Raw genomic sequence first — 8670 nt, forward strand, 5'->3', positions numbered from 1 at the left:
CTATACATAGTGATGTTCGGTCTTCAGTTTTCAAGTACCTACCAGGTGCCCTATCAACTAAAAGTAAAGTTTGAAACTTCTTGGTCCGACATTGATTTTTTCATGTCCCTATACTTATACTATGGGGGTGGGGGGCAACTTTGGTCACCTATAACTCTGTAACCATGAACAAGATAATATTGCGGTCTTCAGTTTTCAAGTACCTACCAGGTGCCCTATCAACTAAAAGTAAAGTTGAAACTTCTTGGTCCGACATTGATTTTTTTCATGTCCCTATACTTATACTATGGGGGTGGGGGGCAACTTTGGTCACCTATAACTCTGTAACCATGAACAAGATAATATTGCGGTCTTCAGTTTTCAAGTACCTACCAGGTGCCCTATCAACTAAAAGTAAAGTTTGAAACTTCTTGGTCCGACATTGATTTTTTTCATGTCCCTATACTTATACTATGGGGGTTGGGGGGCAACTTTGGTCACCTATAACTCTGTAACCATGAACAAGATAATATTGCGGTCTTCAGTTTTCAAGTACCTACCAGGTGCCCTATCAACTAAAAGTAAAGTTTGAAACTTCTTGGTCAGACATTGATTTTTTTCATGTCCCTATTCTTATACTATGGGGGTGGGGGGCAACTTTGGTCACCTATAACTCTGTAACCATGAACAAATTAATATTGCGGTCTTCAGTTTTCAAGTACCTACCAGGTGCCCTATCAACTAAAAGTAAAGTTTGAAACTTCTTGGTCCGACATTGATTTTTTTCATGTCCCTATACTTATACTATGGGGGTGGGGGGCAACTTTGGTCACCTATAACTCTGTAACCATGAACAAGATAATATTGCGGTCTTCAGTTTTCAAGTACCTACCAGGTGCCCTATCAACTAAAAGTAAAGTTTGAAACTTCTTGGTCCGACATTGATTTTTTTCATGTCCCTATACTTATACTATGGGGGTGGGGGGCAACTTTGGTCACCTATAACTCTGTAACCATGAACAAGATAATATTGCGGTCTTCAGTTTTCAAGTACCTACCAGGTGCCCTATCAACTAAAAGAAAAGTTTGAAACTTCTTGGTCCGACTTTGATTTTTTTCATGTCCCTATACTTATACTATGGGGGTGGGGGGCAACTTTGGTCACCTATAACTCTGTAACCATGAACAAGATAATATTGCGGTCTTCAGTTTTCAAGTACCTACCAGGTGCCCTATCAACTAAAAGTAAAGTTTGAAACTTCTTGGTCCGACATTGATTTTTTCATGTCCCTATACTTATACTATGGGGGTGGGGGGCAACTTTGGTCACCTATAACTCTGTAACCATGAACAAGATAATATTGCGGTCTTCAGTTTTCAAGTACCTACCAGGTGCCCTATCAACTAAAAGTAAAGTTTGAAACTTCTTGGTCAGACATTGATTTTTTTCATGTCCCTATACTTATACTATGGGGGTGGGGGGCAACTTTGGTCACCTATAACTCTGTAACCATGAACAAGATAATATTGCGGTCTTCAGTTTTCAAGTACCTACCAGGTGCCCTATCAACAAAAAGTAAAGTTTGAAACTTCTTGGTCCGACATTGATTTTTTTCATGTCCCTATTCTTATACTATGGGGGTGGGGGGCAACTTTGGTCACCTATAACTCTGTAACCATGAACAAGATAATATTGCGGTCTTCAGTTTTCAAGTACCTACCAGGTGCCCTATCAACTAAAAGTAAAGTTTGAAACTTCTTGGTCCGACATTGATTTTTTTCATGTCCCTATACTTATACTATGGGGGTGGGGGGCAACTTTGGTCACCTATAACTCTGTAACCATGAACAAGATAATATTGCGGTCTTCAGTTTTCAAGTACCTACCAGGTGCCCTATCAACTAAAAGTAAAGTTTGAAACTTCTTGGTCCGACATTGATTTTTTTCATGTCCCTATACTTATACTATGGGGGTGGGGGGCAACTTTGGTCACCTATAACTCTGTAACCATGAACAAGATAATATTGCGGTCTTCAGTTTTCAAGTACCTACCAGGTGCCCTATCAACTAAAAGTAAAGTTTGAAACTTCTTGGTCCGACATTGATTTTTTTCATGTCCCTATTCTTATACTATGGGGGTGGGGGGCAACTTTGGTCACCTATAACTCTGTAACCATGAACAAGATAATATTGCGGTCTTCAGTTTTCAAGTACCTACCAGGTGCCCTATCAACTAAAAGTAAAGTTTGAAACTTCTTGGTCCGACATTGATTTTTTTCATGTCCCTATACTTATACTATGGGGGTGGGGGGCAACTTTGGTCACCTATAACTCTGTAACCATGAACAAGATAATATTGCGGTCTTCAGTTTTCAAGTACCTACCAGGTGCCCTATCAACTAAAAGTAAAGTTTGAAACTTCTTGGTCCGACATTGATTTTTTTCATGTCCCTATACTTATACTATGGGGGTGGGGGGCAACTTTGGTCACCTATAACTCTGTAACCATGAACAAGATAATATTGCGGTCTTCAGTTTTCAAGTACCTACCAGGGCCCTATCAACAAAAAGTAAAGTTTGAAACTTCTTGGTCCGACATTGATTTTTTTCATGTCCCTATTCTTATACTATGGGGGTGGGGGGCAACTTTGGTCACCTATAACTCTGTAACCATGAACAAGATAATATTGCGGTCTTCAGTTTTCAAGTACCTACCAGGTGCCCTATCAACTAAAAGTAAAGTTTGAAACTTCTTGGTCAGACATTGATTTTTTTCATGTCCCTATTCTTATACTATGGGGGTGGGGGGCAACTTTGGTCACCTATAACTCTGTAACCATGAACAAGATAATATTGCGGTCTTCAGTTTTCAAGTACCTACCAGGTGCCCTATCAACTAAAAGTAAAGTTTGAAACTTCTTGGTCCGACATTGATTTTTTTCATGTCCCTATTCTTATACTATGGGGGTGGGGGGCAACTTTGGTCACCTATAACTCTGTAACCATGAACAAGATAATATTGCGGTCTTCAGTTTTCAAGTACCTACCAGGTGCCCTATCAACTAAAAGTAAAGTTTGAAACTTCTTGGTCAGACATTGATTTTTTTAATGTCCCTATACTTATACTATGGGGCTGGGGGGCAACTTTGGTCACCTATAACTCTGTAACCATGAACAAGATAATATTGCGGTCTTCAGTTTTCAAGTACCTACCAGGTGCCCTATCAACTAAAAGTAAAGTTTGAAACTTCTTGGTCCGACATTGGTTTTTTTTTTCATTTCCCTATACTTATACTATGGGGGTGGGGGGCAACTTTGGTCACCTATAACTCTGTAACCATGAACAAGATAATATTGCGGTCTTCAGTTTTCAAGTACCTACCAGGTGCCCTATCAACTAAAAGTAAAGTTTGAAACTTTTTGGTCAGACATTGATTTTTTTCATGTCCCTATACTTATACTATGGGGGTGGGGGGCAACTTTGGTCACCTATAACTCTGTAACCATGAACAAGATAATATTGCGGTCTTCAGTTTTCAAGTACCTACCAGGTGCCCTATCAACTAAAAGTAAAGTTTGAAACTTCTTGGTCCGACATTGATTTTTTTCATGTCCCTATACTTATACTATGGGGGTGGGGGGCAACTTTGGTCACCTATTACTCTGTAACCATGAACAAGATAATATTGCGGTCTTCAGTTTTCAAGTACCTACCAGGTGCCCTATCAACTAAAAGTAAAGTTTGAAACTTCTTGGTCAGACATTGAATTTTTCTAATGTCACTATACTTATACTATGGGGGTGGGGGGCAACTTTGGTCACCTATAACTCTGTAACCATGAACAAGATAATATTGCGGTCTTCAGTTTCCAAGTACCTACCAGGTGCCCTATCAACTAAAAGTAAAGTTTGAAACTTCTTGGTCAGACATTGATTTTTTTCATGTCCCTATACTTATACTATGGGGGTGGGGGGCAACTTTGGTCACCTATAACTCTGTAACCATGAACAAGATAATATTGCGGTCTTCAGTTTTCAAATACCTACCAGGTGCCCTATCAACTAAAAGTAAAGTTTGAAACTTCTTGGTCAGACATTGAATTTTTCCAATGTCACTATACTTATACTATGGGGGTGGGGGGCAACTTTGGTCACCTATAACTCTGTAACCATGAACAAGATAATATTGCGGTCTTCAGTTTTCAAATACCTACCAGGTGCCCTATCAACTAAAAGTAAAGTTTGAAACTTCTTGGTCCGACATTGATTTTTTTCATGTCCCTATACTTATACTATGGGGGTGGGGGGCAACTTTGGTCACCTATAACTCTGTAACCATGAACAAGATAATATTGCGGTCTTCAGTTTTCAAGTACCTACCAGGTGCCCTATCAACTAAAAGTAAAGTTTGAAACTTCTTGGTCAGACATTGAATTTTTTAATGTCCCTATACTTATACTATGGAGGTGGGGGGCAACTTTGGTCACCTATAACTCTGTAACCATGAACAAGATAATATTGCGGTCTTCAGTTTTCAAGTACCTACCAGGTGCCCTATCAACTAAAAGTAAAGTTTGAAACTTCTTGGTCCGACATTGATTTTTTTCATGTCCCTATACTTATACTATGGGGGTGGGGGGCAACTTTGGTCACCTATAACTCTGTAACCATGAACAAGATAATATTGCGGTCTTCAGTTTTCAAGTACCTACCAGGTGCCCTATCAACTAAAAGTAAAGTTTGAAACTTCTTGGTCAGACATTGATTTTTTTCATGTCCCTATTCTTATACTATGGGGGTGGGGGGCAACTTTGGTCACCTATAACTCTGTAACCATGAACAAGATAATATTGCGGTCTTCAGTTTTCAAGTACCTACCAGGTGCCCTATCAACTAAAAGTAAAGTTTGAAACTTCTTGGTCAGACATCGATTTTTTTCATGTCCCTATTCTTATACTATGGGGGTGGGGGGCAACTTTGGTCACCTATAACTCTGTAACCATGAACAAGATAATATTGCGGTCTTCAGTTTTCAAGTACCTACCAGGTGCCCTATCAACTAAAAGTAAAGTTTGAAACTTCTTGGTCAGACATTGATTTTTTTCATATCCCTATACTTATACTATGGGGGTGGGGGGCAACTTTGGTCACCTATAACTCTGTAACCATGAACAAGATAATATTGCGGTCTTCAGTTTTCAAGTACCTACCAGGTGCCCTATCAACTAAAAGTAAAGTTTGAAACTTCTTGGTCAGACATTGATTTTTTTCATGTCCCTATACTTATACTATGGGAGTGGGGGGCAACTTTGGTCACCTATAACTCTGTAACCATGAACAAGATAATATTGCGGTCTTCAGTTTTCAAGTACCTACCAGGTGCCCTATCAACTAAAAGTAAAGTTTGAAACTTCTTGGTCCGACATTGATTTTTTTCATGTCCCTATTCTTATACTATGGGGGTGGGGGGCAACTTTGGTCACCTATAACTCTGTAACCATGAACAAGATAATATTGCGGTGTTCAGTTTTCAAGTACCTACCAGGTGCCCTATCAACTAAAAGTAAAGTTTGAAACTTCTTGGTCCGACATTGATTTTTTTCATGTCCCTATACTTATACTATGGGGGTGGGGGGCAACTTTGGTCACCTATAACTCTGTAACCATGAACAAGATAATATTGCGGTCTTCAGTTTTCAAGTACCTACCAGGTGCCCTATCAACTAAAAGTAAAGTTTGAAACTTCTTGGTCCGACATTGATTTTTTTCATGTCCCTATACTTATACTTTGGGGGTGGGGGGCAACTTTGGTCACCTATAACTCTGTAACCATGAACAAGATAATATTGCGGTCTTCAGTTTTCAAGTACCTACCAGGTGCCCTATCAACTAAAAGTAAAGTTTGAAACTTCTTGGTCAGACATTGATTTTTTTCATGTCCCTATACTTATACTATGGGGGTGGGGGGCAACTTTGGTCACCTATAACTCTGTAACCATGAACAAGATAATATTGCGGTCTTCAGTTTTCAAGTACCTACCAGGGGCCCTATCAACAAAAAGTAAAGTTTGAAACTTCTTGGTCCGACATTGATTTTTTTCATGTCCCTATTCTTATACTATGGGGGTGGGGGGCAACTTTGGTCACCTATAACTCTGTAACCATGAACAAGATAATATTGCGGTCTTCAGTTTTCAAGTACCTACCAGGTGCCCTATCAACTAAAAGTAAAGTTTGAAACTTCTTGGTCAGACATTGATTTTTTTCATGTCCCTATACTTATACTATGGGGGTGGGGGGCAACTTTGGTCACCTATAACTCTGTAACCATGAACAAGATAATATTGCGGTCTTCAGTTTTCAAGTACCTACCAGGGGCCCTATCAACAAAAAGTAAAGTTTGAAACTTCTTGGTCCGACATTGATTTTTTTCATGTCCCTATTCTTATACTATGGGGGTGGGGGGCAACTTTGGTCACCTATAACTCTGTAACCATGAACAAGATAATATTGCGGTCTTCAGTTTTCAAGTACCTACCAGGTGCCCTATCAACTAAAAGTAAAGTTTGAAACTTCTTGGTCAGACATTGATTTTTTTCATGTCCCTATTCTTATACTATGGGGGTGGGGGGCAACTTTGGTCACCTATAACTCTGTAACCATGAACAAGATAATATTGCGGTCTTCAGTTTTCAAGTACCTACCAGGTGCCCTATCAACTAAAAGTAAAGTTTGAAACTTCTTGGTCCGACATTGATTTTTTTCATGTCCCTATACTTATACTATGGGGGTGGGGGGCAACTTTGGTCACCTATAACTCTGTAACCATGAACAAGATAATATTGCGGTCTTCAGTTTTCAAGTACCTACCAGGTGCCCTATCAACTAAAAGTAAAGTTTGAAACTTCTTGGTCAGACATTGATTTTTTAATGTCCCTATACTTATACTATGGGGCTGGGGGGCAACTTTGGTCACCTATAACTCTGTAACCATGAACAAGATAATATTGCGGTCTTCAGTTTTCAAGTACCTACCAGGTGCCCTATCAACTAAAAGTAAAGTTTGAAACTTCTTGGTCCGACATTGGTTTTTTTTCATGTCCCTATACTTATACTATGGGGGTGGGGGGCAACTTTGGTCACCTATAACTCTGTAACCATGAACAAGATAATATTGCGGTCTTCAGTTTTCAAGTACCTACCAGGTGCCCTATCAACTAAAAGTAAAGTTTGAAACTTTTTGGTCAGACATTGATTTTTTTCATGTCCCTATACTTATACTATGGGGGTGGGGGGCAACTTTGGTCACCTATAACTCTGTAACCATGAACAAGATAATATTGCGGTCTTCAGTTTTCAAGTACCTACCAGGTGCCCTATCAACTAAAAGTAAAGTTTGAAACTTCTTGGTCCGACATTGATTTTTTTCATGTCCCTATACTTATACTATGGGGGTGGGGGGCAACTTTGGTCACCTATAACTCTGTAACCATGAACAAGATAATATTGCGGTCTTCAGTTTTCAAGTACCTACCAGGTGCCCTATCAACTAAAAGTAAAGTTTGAAACTTCTTGGTCAGACATTGATTTTTTTCATGTCCCTATACTTATACTATGGGGGTGGGGGGCAACTTTGGTCACCTATAACTCTGTAACCATGAACAAGATAATATTGCGGTGTTCAGTTTTCAAGTACCTACCAGGTGCCCTATCAACTAAAAGTAAAGTTTGAAACTTCTTGGTCAGACATTGATTTTTTTCATGTCCCTATACCTATACTATGGGGGTGGGGGGCAACTTTGGTCACCTATAACTCTGTAACCATGAACAAGATAATATTGCGGTCTTCAGTTTCCAAGTACCTACCAGGTGCCCTATCAACTAAAAGTAAAGTTTGAAACTTCTTGGTCAGACATTGATTTTTTTCATGTCCCTATACTTATACTATGGGGGTGGGGGGCAACTTTGGTCACCTATAACTCTGTAACCATGAACAAGATAATATTGCGGTCTTCAGTTTTCAAGTACCTACCAGGTGCCCTATCAACTAAAAGTAAAGTTTGAAACTTCTTGGTCAGACATTGATTTTTTTCATGTCCCTATACCTATACTATGGGGGTGGGGGGCAACTTTGGTCACCTATAACTCTGTAACCATGAACAAGATAATATTGCAGTGTTCAGTTTTCAAGTACCTACCAGGTGCCCTATCAACTAAAAGTAAAGTTTGAAACTTCTTGGTCAGACATTGATTTTTTTCATGTCCCTATACCTATACTATGGGGGTGGGGGGCAACTTTGGTCACCTATAACTCTGTAACCATGAACAAGATAATATTGCGGTCTTCAGTTTCCAAGTACCTACCAGGTGCCCTATCAACTAAAAGTAAAGTTTGAAACTTCTTGGTCAGACATTGATTTTTTTCATGTCCCTATACTTATACTATGGGGGTGGGGGGCAACTTTGGTCACCTATAACTCTGTAACCATGAACAAGATAATATTGCGGTCTTCAGTTTTCAAATACCTACCAGGTGCCCTATCAACTAAAAGTAAAGTTTGAAACTTCTTGGTCAGACATTGAATTTTTCTAATGTCACTATACTTATACTATGGGGGTGGGGGGCAACTTTGGTCACCTATAACTCTGTAACCATGAACAAGATAATATTGCGGTCTTCAGTTTTCAAA

This window comes from Branchiostoma lanceolatum, chromosome 2, assembly GCF_035083965.1.
Source record: "Branchiostoma lanceolatum isolate klBraLanc5 chromosome 2, klBraLanc5.hap2, whole genome shotgun sequence".
NCBI classification, from domain to species: Eukaryota; Metazoa; Chordata; class Leptocardii; order Amphioxiformes; family Branchiostomatidae; genus Branchiostoma; species Branchiostoma lanceolatum.